The following is a 15,161-nucleotide window of genomic DNA, read 5'->3' as shown; positions in this document are numbered from 1 at the left end:
ATTCCATAGGGATCCACTCTCATGACCTAATCACCTTGTAATGCCATCACCTCAAAGGGTTGGATTTCAGCATATAGATTTGGGAAGGGGGTGGATGAACACCCAGATCACAGTGACCATGTGGTACCAAATTCTTTGTCCCTCTTTCCCATAGTCTATCCAGTTTTTGTTTTTTTAATAAGTTTACTAGGGTCTAGAGAAGAGGGAAAAAGTTGTACAACTTAAGGTAGTTATCAGAAGAAAACATCTCTTTTACATATAGGCAGATATGCTATGCTCGTAAACATAGTTGTTTCATTTGAACATGAAAGTTCACTTTTTACTATCTCAGCTAATATACTTACAAATGAGGTTTAGAGAGTCATTCTAACTGCATAACTTTTAAGAAATGTATTCTAACGTGGTATTCAGACATCTTCTTCCATGAATTTGCCCCATACCTAAGGGTCAAAGAAGGCTGGAGATAGTCTTAGATTCAGGAACACAGAATTGCGAGTCAGACAGACCTGGGTTTGAGGCTTGGTTGTGCCATTGGTGAGTCTTGTAATCTTGAAGAAGTTATATGTCTCCCATAATCCTGCTTCTTAATGTGCCTAATAGGACTAATATTAGGTCCTTCCTCTTAGTGTGGATGTGATAATGAAATAGAATAATGAAAGGTTGCCAGCATCTGGCACAGAGTAGATTCTTGGTGAATGTTGGCCATGACCCACTGGTTTCTTTGTAGAAGTATCTGTTGGACTTTAAAAGGCAGATGGGAGAAGATGCACACAGGTCTAGGATGTATGATGCAGACACATCCACAAATCTCAGGTCAAAGAGCGGCATCATTGATGTGAGCCCCAGTGAGAGGGGAGAGATTCACCTTCTCATGGAGAATAGGCACATTCTAGAGATTCTAGAGATATAACATGATTGAAGTTGGACCAGCATCCACACAAAGGAGGAAATATGATTGTGTCTTCAAATGGCAAGAGCAGTTGCTCTTTTAGAGGTCAGATTTCCAAAAGAAAAACAGCCTTGCCCTGCACTGCTGGGTAATGAATGGGTAATGTGGACAGACCTATAAAACTAGCAATTAAAATGTGGGATATTTGCACACTTATCTTCAGGACACTATTATGATTCCTGCACAAATACTTTAATCATGATAAAAAATGTGAAACTAATAGTGCATAGTAGCGTGGTAAATTCCACCCCTTCCAAATTTAATTTGGTAACATGTAGAGTTGTGTTATTGCAAAGGGTCCAAACTGCACAAACGGAATCCATGTTTTATAGACCATTACATGGCCCCACACGGTGATGACATCTACTCAACTCCACTTCAATGTTGAGGCACAACCATGGGCCCTGTGGCTGCCTGAGATTTTCCAGGACAGTGGTAGCAAGTCCAGAAGTCTACTCAGTGGATGATTCTCGTTTTATCTGCCCAATTCAGTGAATCTGAACTCAGATTATCCTGATAACAGGGAACCTTCCTTCTCCCTCTATATTTCCAAGAAATCTCTTATTTCCTTCCTGGCCTTGCCTTCCCTGCCCTGCACCAGTCGCCCCAAGAAGGCAAACTAATTTGCTGTGATTGAGAATTCAGCTGTGGAGAAGAGGGAGTCAATTGTTATAGGAGAATTAGCATTATTATGGAGCAAATTGTTATGGGATTTACAGCATTTATATTCAAATTAGACAGCAAAGAGAAAGATCAATCTACAGAAAACTGAATTAGTGATGTTGAATAAGTTTCAAAACTTCTCCAGATCTGAAGCAGAGAAAAGGACAAAGAAATAAGACCAGAGAGAGGAAAGACAATATAAAAAATAATAGATAAAATTGCACAGAATCAAAATTATATCTCAGAATTATACTGTTTCTGAGGAGTATGGAACAATTAGAATAGACAAGAAAGCCTGATATAATTAAAATAATTTTTTGTTAGTCAAATAAACACATTAACACAAGACTGAAATAATTCACCATACTCTAGATAAAAATCAAATAACCCCAATCTCAGAGGTAATATGGAAAAAGAATTAAGGAAGAAATATCAGACCAATTTCTACTGTTGTTACAGAATACCACAAAAGGGGAAATTTATAAAGAAAAGAAGTGGATTTCTTACCGTTCTGGAGGTTGGGAAGTCCAATCTCAAAGGGCTGCTTCTGGTGAGGGCCTCCCCCGTGCACCCTGCACCCTGCACCTGTTACCAGAGTGTCAGATGGTGAGAGAGAAAGGCCCACAGCAGAACAGGGCACAGGAGAAAGAGCTTCTGCTCCTAGATAATTAACCCAGCCCTTCAAAAAGGGCACTAATCCATTGAGGATGTGGAACCCTCAAGACCTGATCACCTCTTAAAGAGGAGATCACCTTTCACTCCTGTCAAGTTGGCAATGAAATGTCACATGAATTTTGGAGGGGTCAGTCAAACCGTAGCAATAGCCTTCCAATATCCAGACAACTAACAAAATTTAGAAAGGCTATTATTGTCCAAATTAGGCATGCTTCAACCATCTCTGCATTACTGAATGTTAGAAAAATGGAGGAATAATAGAATTTCGAAAGCAAAATGTGAAGGCTCAAGAATGTTATACTCAGTCAAAATTTGGATATTTTGTCTATGTTTATACGTGGAAACAATAGAAATACATTTCAGATATATATGGCTCATAAAATATGCCAATCATTTATCCCACTAAAAAAATAAATTAAAAATGTTTTCCATCTGGCCACAATTCAACATACAAAAATGGGAACGTTGTTATATATAAAGACTGCCAGAAAGAAGTTGATAACCAGTTAAATTTAGATGCTTGTCTAGGAAATTATAGCAATACTATTTATATTCTCATTAAAAAGAGAAGACAGGCATCTACTAGTGCTAGGATTGTTTTTCATTGGTCTAGCCAATGTGCTTGGACATAAGAAAGAGGCAATAACTTATCATAAAAGAGAGAGAATTGTCATTATATGCACATTACTTTTGTTTATTTAGAATATATAAGAGTTCAGTCCCTATTACTACAAGAAAGAAAGAAAAGCAAAAGAAAGAAAAAAGAAAATGCAATAGAAATCAAATGAAAACTTTTAGAACCAACATAAAATAATTCAATTGGGCTGCTGAAAATGAATCAAACATATTTAAAAATTAATAATTGTTCTATAGGCTGACAATTACATGTTAGAACATAGAATGAAAAAGTAGAGCCTATTCATAATAATAAATGCCCAGTAAATGCATACCAAAATGGGTACATCAACCCATGACAGACATTAAAGGATATTTTTATAAATGGAAAGGTGATCCATGTTCTTTTATTTGATAGTTGGATATTTCAAATCTACTCAAATCTACTTATAGAAGTATGCACTTCTACCCTAATGGAATTCTGGGGTAGTTCTAGTGTGCTAATGCTCACTTGAAAAACAAACCAACAAACCTGAATGTTAGAAATAGCTGAAGAAATTTTCTAAAGTAAAAGGAATAATAAGATGACACTTGCCTTAAGTATATTTAAAAGCACATAGTACAAAGTAATGGTAATCAAATAGTTCAAGAATAGAGCAGTGTACTGATGCCTGAACAAACAATAAAACCAAGAGGATAATGTAACCCAGAAAGACCATATAAATAAACTGTTCTGGAACAATCAATTAACTGAAAGTCACAGTACATGAACTAAGCCAAAACAAACCTCAGAAAGTTTATTTACAAGAAACCTAGAAGAGGTTGCAGAGACACAGCTATCTGATCTTGTTCAAAAGAAAATGGGATAAATAACACAGAGGAAAAAAATAAACAGTAGATTTGGCTATGTGATATTTACCACTTTTGTCTCTCAAAATATAAGACCAGGAGTCTACTTTCAGCCAATAGCTAACCATGTGTGCAGAGACTGCGCTCCAAATTCAGATCATCAAAAAACAGTGCTCAGAGCATAAGAAGCAATTCTTTTGTTTGATTGCTGCTCTGTGTAAATGGAAGGACTCAGCCTGGGTGCTCTTGAATGGGGCTCCACTCCTCTCCTCTGTGGAGGTGAGGTCAAGGTTGCTGTGGCTGCCATGCCTCGGGGCTGTTGCTCCATCCTAGCTCAGGATGGCTGGGGGAAGCGCAGAAGGAGCCTTTATAGGTCATGGTCTACCTCTTCTCTGGCACTGACAAGAGGGTGCTGAATTCGTACAAATGCACCACACTGTGTCCTTACAACCTGTGTGAGTGTGTGTGTGTGTGCGCGCGTGCACTTTTTGTATGGATATTATTCTTCAATAAAGATACACAAATTTAAAAAACTCTTTGAAAATAAGCTTAAGCTAGTCATAGACAACTGGAAAATGAAGGGTAACTGCACAGAGAGAAGTAAGCTCAGGAAAAGCCAGAGAAATTTGCCCATGGTTGGTAGGTCACATTAGCACAGGGGACAAGAGCAAAATCTAGGCGCGAGGTCTGGATCAAAAGCTATCTAAATCTAGCTCTCCTCAAAAGTGATACTGTCAATGGACAATGGCAGGAAATCAACCCACAGAAAGTTGGCCGGCTCCATAATTAGCTCAGGACAGGGCAGACATAAAGAACACTAGCTCCCTAAGAGTGCCCAAACTATACTCTTACGTTTGAGGCTAGAATTTAAATTACTTTTGTGGCCTGAAAAATGGAAACCAAAATTTTATTTTAAGGTGGTGATATCCAGGTACCTGACAACATATGTGTAAATCATTTCTATTGCAAAACTCTTTAAATCCAGTTTTCAAAACATTTTGTACACAGATTCGAAGAGTCATCATCGCATAACCAAATTGTGCGCATGCGTATGGGAGCGCACATGCACAAGGGAGCGCTTCACCACGATGAAGAATCAGCAGAAAACATCCTACAGAACTGATCCACCAGGCAGCAGATACTGGAATTATCAGAAGCAGACTGTTGAAAAGAATACAAAAGGGTCTTGACAGTGTAATTACAGAAGGGGAAAATGGTGGGGCTCAGGAAAAGACACCCCAAAGTGAATGTCTCTCAATTGCTTCAGAAGCAAATTTCTCTTTGACTTTCACCTGCTCTCCTGCATCTCATTCTCCTGAGACCAGCCATAGAAAACAAAACCTCTTTTCCTCCAAACCAGCCATAAAACTTAAAAATATGACTCTCATCCACCCACTGTCAATCCGTTCTGTGTAAGAGCTGGCCATAAAGAAATTTTCTGGACTCGTTTGTTTAACTGCAGGTCTTATTATTTCCAACCCAGAAAGGGGTCCTCAAAGACAACAATGCTGCCCAGAAGGGTTAAGAAGACTCTGAACCACAGGTTTTCTGGGTTTCCCCACCCACTCTGTTTACATTCAGTTGGCCCCTTTTTGTCCTATATGTTTACCCACATTCCTAAACCTAAGCATTAAAATGGCAGTTCCCCCGGAGTCTTTGGATCTTCAGGGAAGGGCTCCATGTCACATAAAACTATGATAAAATGAATTTGTTATGCTTTTCTCTTAATAACCTTTCTATTGTTACTTGGATGTCAGTCATGACCTTTTCTGGTGGGCAGAATGAGATCACCCCTTTTCAGCCCCTATGAGACCATAAATCTTGACCAGAGAAATATTATATAGAGAAAAGAACATCCAAAAGTGATAAATATGATCAGTGAGATCAGAAACTCAATGAAAAACTTAATTAGTATATTAGACTGTGCCGGTCAGAGAAAAAACACACTGGGAGAAGGAGAAATAGCTAGAACGCAGCACTGAGTCAGAGTGTTATAAAGTCTAAAGAGGAGCTCCAGTAAAATGGGTAAAATAAGAAAGTCCAAAACATATTCTTCTTTACAAGAGGAAAAAGATGAAAATAATAGAAAAGCAAAATTCAAATACATAGCAGCTAAGAAAATTCCAGAATTGCTGAAAGACAATTCTCAAATTCAGAAACCCCAGTGAAAACCAAACAGAATGAATAAAAAGAAAGATACCTTGAAATAGTATCGTGAAACTGTAAAGCTCCCAAGACAAAGAAAAAATGTCGCTTCATTTTTCATGTCATAAGAAATGCAAATTCCAACTACTTTGAAATACTATTTTTCATATGTTGGACTGGCAAAATCCAAGCCCTGATAAAATGTTATGTTGGGGAGCCTGTGGGGAGACAGGCCTGCTCATATATTGCTAGTGAGGATGCAGAATAATACAAGTCCTATAGAAGAGGATTTGACCATGTCAAACAAAATTGCCCATGCACGGTTTTGATTTAGCAACCTCACTCCAAGAAACAGTCCTCAAAACACACTTGCAAAAATCCTAAAGGTTTGACAGAAGGCTATGAACTAAAGCAATCATAATAGAAAAAGAAGAAATAATTCAAATATACACCCATAGGAACTTAATACCCTGTGGTACATACACAGAATGGAATATTATACAGCTATTAGTAAGAACACTTTATATACTGCTTTAGGGTGATCCCTGGGATATTTGTTAAGAGCAAAATGCAAAATATAGAAAAGCAAATGTACAATGTTATAATACACCCAAGGATGAGATACATTATGGACAGAAGGACATAAAATTTCTTCAAATAACTCTTTGTTTTAGGGATTCATCCTTGGATCTCTGTATATGTCTTAAGCAATTATAAAATGAAGATTAAATTTAAAAGAAATTCTGAAAAACTGGTAGTAGTATTTATAGATAGTATGGTTACCTATGAAAAAGCTCCAACATAGTCTACAATAATAGAATTAATAAGAAAATTTAAGTTGTAGGATCAATAAACATACATAATAAATAGAGAGGGACTTTTAAATAATGATAAAATGTACTATAGCATCAAAATGATATAGGCCACCTGGGAGTAAGTCTAACCAAAACATGTATGAGAACCTTAAATGGAAACGAAAACCTTATTAAAATATAAAAGCAGATGAACCCAAATAGGAATAGAGTCACTTTTTCTGAAATTGCTGAACACATTCAAGCAATTCTAATAAAAATACCATAGGGTTTTTCTTGTTGTGTGAGCAGGTGTGTGTGTATGTGTGTGTGTGTGTGTGTGTGTGTGTGTGTGTGTGTGTAAAACTTGATAATGTGATTTAAAAATTTTCTTGATCCAGCCAAGAAAATGCGACTTGTCCAAGCAGATAGTAAGATTGATTATGAGATCAGAAAGACAGGCCATGCAAAGATGGGAAAATGACAGCAAAAGCAAGTACAGCAGGTAGAAGTGGAACCCGAGATGGTGAAGAGGAGGGGGCTTGCACAGTCACCTCCACTGAGACAACTTCACATCCACAAGGGAAACATCAATGGATCCCTGCCTCACCACACTCACAAAAATAAAGGCTAGGTGGATTAAAGACTTAAATGTAACGATCAAAACAGTAATATTTTCAAAAGATGCTCTAGGAAGATATATTTATAATCTTGGAGTAGAGAAAGATTCTTTAAACCCAATAGAACCAGCACAGGGACTCACTTATAGTAGAATTCTATTAAAATCAAGATTTTCCTGTCCAGAAAAAGCATATAAAGACAACAAAACAAAACACATAGAGAAAGTAAAAAGACAAGCCATAAACCAGAAGATATTTGCAAAAAAAAATGTAGCAAATATTTATTACTCAGAACATATAAAGGTCTTATGTGAACCAATAAGGAAATGAACACAATTGAAAGACCTTGGAAGTGCAGGAATCCGGAAGCGGAAACATGAGTATCAATGAAGAAAACCAGGTGTGCCTCGGCAGAAGGGGAAGGAGCCTTGAGTCAGAGGCATTCAGATGCACAGGGGCTCTCCGCCTTCCCCTTTGTGCCAAAAGCAGTACTCAGATTTATGATGACGAAAGGTCTTTCTACTCCTCCCTTTTCCCTCTGAAAGAGAGAGTAAAAATTCACCCTCACAAACTTCACCAGCTCAGAGATGGCACCAGAGAAAACAGGAGCTAGCGTCACACAATTTTCCCACCCTGGGAAGCCTGGGATTACTTTCCTTCATCCTATCACGTCTTTAAAATATATTGTTCTTCACTGAAGAAAGTGTGTAATCCAGACACTAAGCCACCGCTTCAAGTGAATTTTGAACTGAGGTTTCTCCCGTGTCATGTGCACCACGAGCAATCGTAGACTGGCTGCTTTTTCTCTTGTTAATCTGACTTTTGTTACAGGAGACCATCCCAAGGATGAACCTCTGAGCGTTAAAGAAGAGAATTATATTTTCTTCCCTCCGTCAATGTATGCAAATTGAAATCACAATAAAGTACCACTTCAATTCATTATGTTGGCGAAAATTGAATACTTTGATGAGACTATGTGGCCAAGATGGAAATTCTTACACATTCCTGAAAGGGTTATAAATTAGTATGATCACTTTGAAAAGCAATTTGGTATTGCTAAATAAAGCGGCACATGAGCATATAAGAACGTCCTAACATTCCACTATGAATTATTTCCCTAGAAGGAAAAAACTGAATGTATATACCAGGCTAAAACCACAAAGGGCAGCATGTGTGGCAGCATTGTTCGTAAGAACATAATATATAACATTCCAAATTTTGCTGAAGAAGTATTGAAAAGCAATGAAGGTGAGTGGCCTACAGCATCATGCACCAGCATGGAGAAGTTTTGAAAGAAAAAAAATTTTGCAAAAAAGAAACAAAAAGCCACAGTCCATACAGCATTGTTTCGTGTGTACCAAAGTACCAAAGCAGGCAAAATTAAACAGCATATTTAGTATGCACATGCTTGTAAGCTATAAAAAACAAGCAGCAATTCATACAAATTTTAAGGTAATGATTATCTTTGGGGTGAAGAGAGGGGAACATACAAGGGTCTTAGGTATTGGTAATTTTTTCTTAAGGCTATTTTGGAATCATGGATATTTGTTGGATCATTTTTCATTAAACTTAATACATATACATGTATGTATATATGCTGTTTTAGTAATATACATAATTACATAAAACAAAAATGTGTGTATGTGAATAACAAATTGTTAAGCTCTTCACCACAATGAGCAAAGTCTCAGAGCAGGGTTTCCAAACACAACATCGTTCTACAATTACATTCATTTACTTCTAAGACCATATTCACATTACAAGGATGTTTATTACAGCATTATTTATGGTATAAACTTTTCATTATTTATGATATAACTTTTATAAGAAGAAAATATTGGAAGCAGTATAAAAGTCCTTTGATATGGGAAGGATTAGATAAATTATGATACAGCGATATGATGGGCTATAGAATAACATATAAAAGTTATGTCTTTGCAGAATAAAGCAGTGGCAAAGTCTAATGATATATAAAATCAGAAAAGTCTGATGATAAGTTATTTCTACAGTAAGGATTATTTTTATTAAAAAATAATCCCCCAATAATTAAATGTATTTTGTGTATATATATTAAATATATATGGAAAATGGTGAAAGGTATTGTCCTAAATTATTAAGAATAATCATGTCTGTGTGATTGGATCTTGAATAATTTTATTATTGTCTACTAATGCTTCTGGAATTTCTTTTTCTACAAGAGCACATATATTTACAATCAGGAAAAAAAATAAATGGATGAAAATGTAAAGATCCATGAGCAATTCCAATGTTCAAAGGTCTTTGAATATGGGTGTGGCATTTAAACCTGTCTCAGACTCTTTCAGGAAGCTCACTGGGAGGTGTGAATAATGACCTGGAGGTCATGCTATGGGCCCTGGGAGGCCAGGAGAGAAAGCTCTCACCTGGTTGAGCAGGCTGAGAAGAGGGTGGGAAGGCCCAGCTGTAAGGACACTGGAGCACATAGCTTTTATAATTGGAAAAACATTTGCCTTAGCGCATTCTGCGTTGTGTACCTGCATGCTTGTATGCACACCTGTGCATGCATGTGGGGTTTGATTCAAACAGAATGAAGTTTCCTGAAAAATGCAAATCATTTTATTTAAAAGGTCTCTTTTCATTATTTGAGTCTCACTTCATAAATCTAGATTATTTAATCTTAAATGAATCCTTCACTCAAAAGTCTGTATTTTCTTTAAATCGATAGCCACAACAAACCTTTTTATTCCTTTAAAAAAAACAACAACTGAGTTTTGTACTTCATTAGCAATAGGAGACTTCTACTTCAAGTTAAAAATACTATATGCACTATTTTTGCAAGTTAACTATAAAAATCATATATTAATTAAATGTGCTAACCAGCTTTTGATGACTCTGAGAAACCTAACATATTTTCACAATTTATATGAGAGAGAAAAACAACTCCAAGGTGATAAAACCCTTAGGTTAAAAATAGACTCACCCTCTTGTAACTGATGAGAAGAGTCATGCTTGTTTTTATGAATGCAGCGGAATAATAAATAAACAGGAGACAGCCCATAGTCATGTCTGTTGCACAAACAAATGATGGCATACATCAGTTTATTGATGATCTGCTGTATGGTTGTTCCGCAGCCAATTTTCATTCAATGAACACTTATCGATCTACTGTATTAAGCAACATTGTGCCAAGCTGTGGGGGTGGGGAAAGAGTTTGGGGCTACGTGTTCTAGGACCAAGGGTAGAAATGGCAATTTCAAGGAGGACGACACATGTGCAAGTGATTTTTTATGGAAATGCTCCTGGGGTGGGGCTCGGACAGTGAGGTTCAGGGGACAAGACAAGGAAGGAACAGCAAATGGACACCATAGACAAAGTCTCACCCCTCGCCAAGGGCGGGTGCTGGGGTGTAAAGCATCGTCCTGAGTCACTGGCTAAGGACCATCCCCTGTGGACTAGAACTCCCAGGCTCTCCTGTCTCCCCTCTTTGGCGCAAAGCTGCTACAACAGCTGGAGAGTATTGGGAGAGGATTCACAGTAGACCATTCGAGGCCAAAGGACATTGGCCTGGGGACCTAAGTGGAGGCCTGGCAGGGTCTGCTCCAGAAAGCAGAGAGCAGGAAAGAAGGGAGGAAAAAGAGAGGGATGCAGCCTTTGTCCTCAGCCTAATGACAACCAACAGGGGAGTTAGAGAGAGCAGCTAAGGGTGGAGGTCCTGAGATGACCCCAGCTGGGACAGAACCCCATGTTCTGCCTCTGGCCCTCAGCTACTGCCATACCACTTGAAACTCTGTCCTCGTCTGCCCATCAAGGACCACAGGATAGTCACCTGTGAGTTTGACCACCAAAGGGAATCACGTCCTTGGAAACGCTTTCTGAGCAGTAAAATTCTAGACAACAGGTCATGTGGACCACGATACTAGCTGGATAGTCTGTACACACTGGGACACACACACTCCGCTATGACAACCCAGAGGAGGGACAGGGCAGTGGGGGCAGAATTTGAGTCAGTTTCTAAAGTGTGAACAGACTGGAACAGGAAGGAACTCTCCATACAGAGAACCTCATCCTCAAGATTGGCAGATGCGAGCCTATGGCTTTGCCTAGCCACCAGATGTCCCTTTTGCTTTCTGCTGGTGTGACCCAGGCTCTGCTCTGCACTTGGCACTTCGTCACTTTTCTTGGATCTGCCCCACTTCAGGGCCTCCCTTCCTGGGCCTCTGCTCTCACATGTTAGCCAGGCTCTCCCACCTCCTTAGTTCTTCCAGGTCTTTCCTCAATAATCACTCTCCCGAGGCTTCTGCCCACCACTGTAGCAAATGCCTAAGCAAAACTAAATCTGAAATCTGGCCACTACAGTCAGGATTAAATTCGGAAAAATTGGGGAAAATATTGCAAACCTGGTAACTACTATCGCTTCTGGCTAAGAAATGAGAATTTAAACCAACTTCCAGGTCAATTAAGAATTTGTATTTATCATGCTAGCTTCCCTTTGTCTCTTTGTTCACAGTATAACCTTGTTCTTTATGGGTTTTGATTTAAAATAACCTAACCTCAGTAAATGAAGACACAACTATTAAACATATGTTAAAAGTTTGTACCCTACAATATGAAATGTATAACACCAGCCAAATTAAAGAAACTTGCATGTAGTCAAACTCGGTATTTTTTTAAAAAACATTTTTTAAATATATTCATATGTAATACTTATACTATTCATTAACTTTCATGAGAAGTTTATGATCTCAAATGACAGGTAATACAGAAATGCAAAGAATATTGTACATAAAATTTTCAATTACAAAGTTATTTAATTACGGTAATAACTAAGACTTTAATATTTGAATGATGAAGATTTAAAGAGCACCCAACTAGGGGCCTTTCCTTATGTGATCCTCAGAAAACCCTGAAGGTGGTTATTAACAGGAGGAAGCTGAAATTCAGAGGATGAAGTTAGGAGGTGGAGGCTGTACAGGTAGAATGTGCCACAATCGGAGCATAAACCAGGTCATCCGACTGCAGCCTGCACTTCTTGGGTCTTATCATTCTGTCCCACTCACAGAAGTTACTTGTAAGTGGACATTCGTTAGCATCCTCATTCATAGTGCAGAGCTTCAAACATGGAAGGCAAAGACAACAGCAGGATTTGGGAACCAGCGATTCTCATTGTCTGTACTTCACTGAAAGAAGAAATTTTTTTTTTGATGACATCCTTCATGACTGACCATCTGCCTCCACATTCTTCATCAGACCAGGTGTCCACTTCAGACACAGACCTGCTCAGCTTCTGTTGACCTCTGCTCAGAGACACATTAGAGCATCACTTGAAACTGTCATTTATTTGCTCATGGAGCCTTGTTTAGAATGTACCACAACTACGATGGAGGTCTCGTGGTCTAACTCTGCCAAGGATATGCACCCTGGCTCTAGAGGAAAGATGAACATCACCCTCCTTCTCCACCTTCAAATGCGTTCACATCCTAGGGCAGGGTGGGGTGAGAAGGAGCAAACTCAGAGAATTATTGGTTCTGAGTCACCTCCTCTATGCCAGTCTGTATTTGTTAGTTGCTTTATCTGAATTTTTTTTAAGAGAGAGAGTGAGAGAGAGAGAGAGAGAGAGAGAGAGAGAATTTTTTAATATTTATTTTTTAGTTTTCATCAGACACAACATCTTTGTTGGTATGTGGTGCTGAGGATCGAACCCGGGCCACACGCATGCCAGGCGAGCGCGCTACCACTTGGGCCACATCCCCAGCCCCAATCTGAATTATTTTAATTCTTAAAATAACACACATGTTAAATTCATTATCTTCATTTTACATATAAGGGAGTTGGTAACAAAGCTCTGAATATAAAACCCATCCAAAGCCAATATTAATCCTCCTTCCTTGGGGTGTATCCTGAACTTCAAATTTAGCATTAACACACTCTCCACCCATCTCTTTCTCTGTTCCTTAGGAAACATTGCTGTCGCTGGCAAGTGATACCAGCAGCAAAAGCATAGTAAGTAGGGAATAGTACTGATCTCTGAGGAAGGGGATAATATTAGGGAGTGATATTGGCCACAGTATACTGCTATATCCTCTACGTGTACGACTAGGTAACAGTGAATCCACATTTATGTATATAGTACACCAATAAAATTTTTAAAAATTTTTAAAACGTATGAGAAAAAATATAGGGAGAAACAGAATGATACCAGTAAAACAGTTTAAAATGATTAAATATATTAACATATGAACGTGTCCATCAAAAGGGTATGTGCTTGCAATGTAAGCTTGAAGAAGAGGACTTTCTATGGATCTGTGACCACTCAGGGAAAGTGAGAAGCACCTAGCATCATTCCAACTCCCTGGCAGCAAGATTCCTCTTGTGGAGATGAAGGTGTCAATTTAACCTTGTGCCATCACACATCTGCAATATGTAATTTATTGTCTTCGTTTCTTCTTCACTTAGAAAACTTAAAAAAAAAAACACTTTACTTGAAAATAAATAAAAGAGTGGGAACAAGTTTTGATCCCATATTTTATACCTGGCTAAAATAAGGCCTAAATCTTTTATGTAATCAAAATGGATATTTTTCTGTACAGGTAGTCTTCATCCCAGTCCTGTTCTTCCTTTTTTATTAACACATATTAACTGCACTCTGCTTTTTCTATACGCGTGCAGCACACATTGATCATATCCTCCCCTTTCTTCCAGCCTCATCCTCCACCCTGGGACTCTCCCAGCTCTTGGTAATCACTCCTCTACTTTCAGGTGTTTTTTTTTCCTTTATGTTTTTTAGTTTCCACATGCAAGAGAAAACATGCGCCACTCATCTCATTGTGTCTGGCTTATTTTGCTAAACAAGGCGTCTTCTGTTCCATCATAGCAAACTTCTGATAACAATTTGGCTTTCTTTCCTTTTTTTTTTTTTTTTTGAATGCAGATAATTTATTATATATTTTTATATGATTTTAATAACAGCACTACAATCATAGTCTTTATGAAAGTTACCATTTGGCTTTTAAGTAGATATGTCTATGTAGAGAAGATGTGCTGGGCATGCCAATGTAAATATTTTTAATAGCCATGACACGTGTACTGCAAGTTTATGAACTGGCATTCCAGTTAACTGTCAGTCCTGGGAGCAGAATTTCTCTGAAGGTGTTGATGGAATCAGGTTTCTAAGCCTGGAAGAATGAGGGATTGAATTCACCAAGACTGTCTCTTAAAGTATGGCCTTCTGGCAAACCTGGAGAAGCCTACCATGAAGGTTGAGTTTATATGTCGGCTTACATAGGCTGTTGTGTCCAGATATTAGCTCAAACACCAGTCCCAGATGTTGCTAGGTGCAACTAACATGTGTATCAGTAAACTTTAAGTAAAAGTTATGCTTCATAACATGAGTAGGTCTTGTTCAATCAGTGGAAGGACTAAAAAGTAAAGATCAAGGTTTCCCGAAGAAGAAGGAATTCAACTTTAAGTATGCAATGTCAACTCTTACCTGAATTTCCTGCCTGCCAGCTTCCCTACATATTTCAGGCTTACCAGCCCCTATAATCCACACCAATTCCACAGCATGAATTCCTCTATTGTTCTCTCATATATATATATATATATATATATATATATATATATATATATATATACATACATACACACAGTTATGTGGTGCTTTAAAACAGGAATATATTCTGAGAAATGTATCATTAGATTATTTTGTTGTTGCATAAACCTCATAGAATCTACTTACAAAAAACCCAGAAGGTATAGACCAGTCACTGGACTTGGTCTCTTGATAAAGTAGACATGAGATGTTCAAGGATGCTGCTGGCAAAACAAGGTAGATTGTGAACTTTGTTTATAAGTGGAAGTAACTCTTTGTTATACCAA

General features: G+C 38.0%; 1 protein-coding gene across 15 annotated transcripts in view; it reads right to left on the bottom strand.

Moving 5' to 3' along the window:
• LOC308649646 (uncharacterized protein) overlaps positions 1-15,161 on the bottom strand; it is a 294,900-nt gene that overhangs the window by 208,566 nt on the left and 71,173 nt on the right. For 6 of the 15 annotated variants that reach the window (XR_014022144.1, XR_014022145.1, XR_014022146.1 and 3 more), the window contains one exon: positions 10,430-12,857. The exons of 7 other annotated variants lie outside the window; for them this stretch is intronic. The gene's annotated coding sequence lies outside the window, so the exon portion shown is untranslated. Of the gene's footprint in view, positions 1-1,099; positions 1,760-2,119; positions 2,198-10,429; positions 12,858-15,161 lie in introns of those variants that run through there. 2 more of the 15 variants (XR_014022143.1, XM_081295373.1) reach the window with 1 other exon arrangement.

This window comes from Spermophilus citellus, assembly GCF_964194105.1.
Source record: "Spermophilus citellus genome assembly, chromosome: 5".
Lineage (NCBI taxonomy): Eukaryota > Metazoa > Chordata > Mammalia > Rodentia > Sciuridae > Spermophilus > Spermophilus citellus.
Note: the sequence above shows the minus strand (reverse complement) of the source record. Positions and strands in the feature narration are given on the sequence as shown.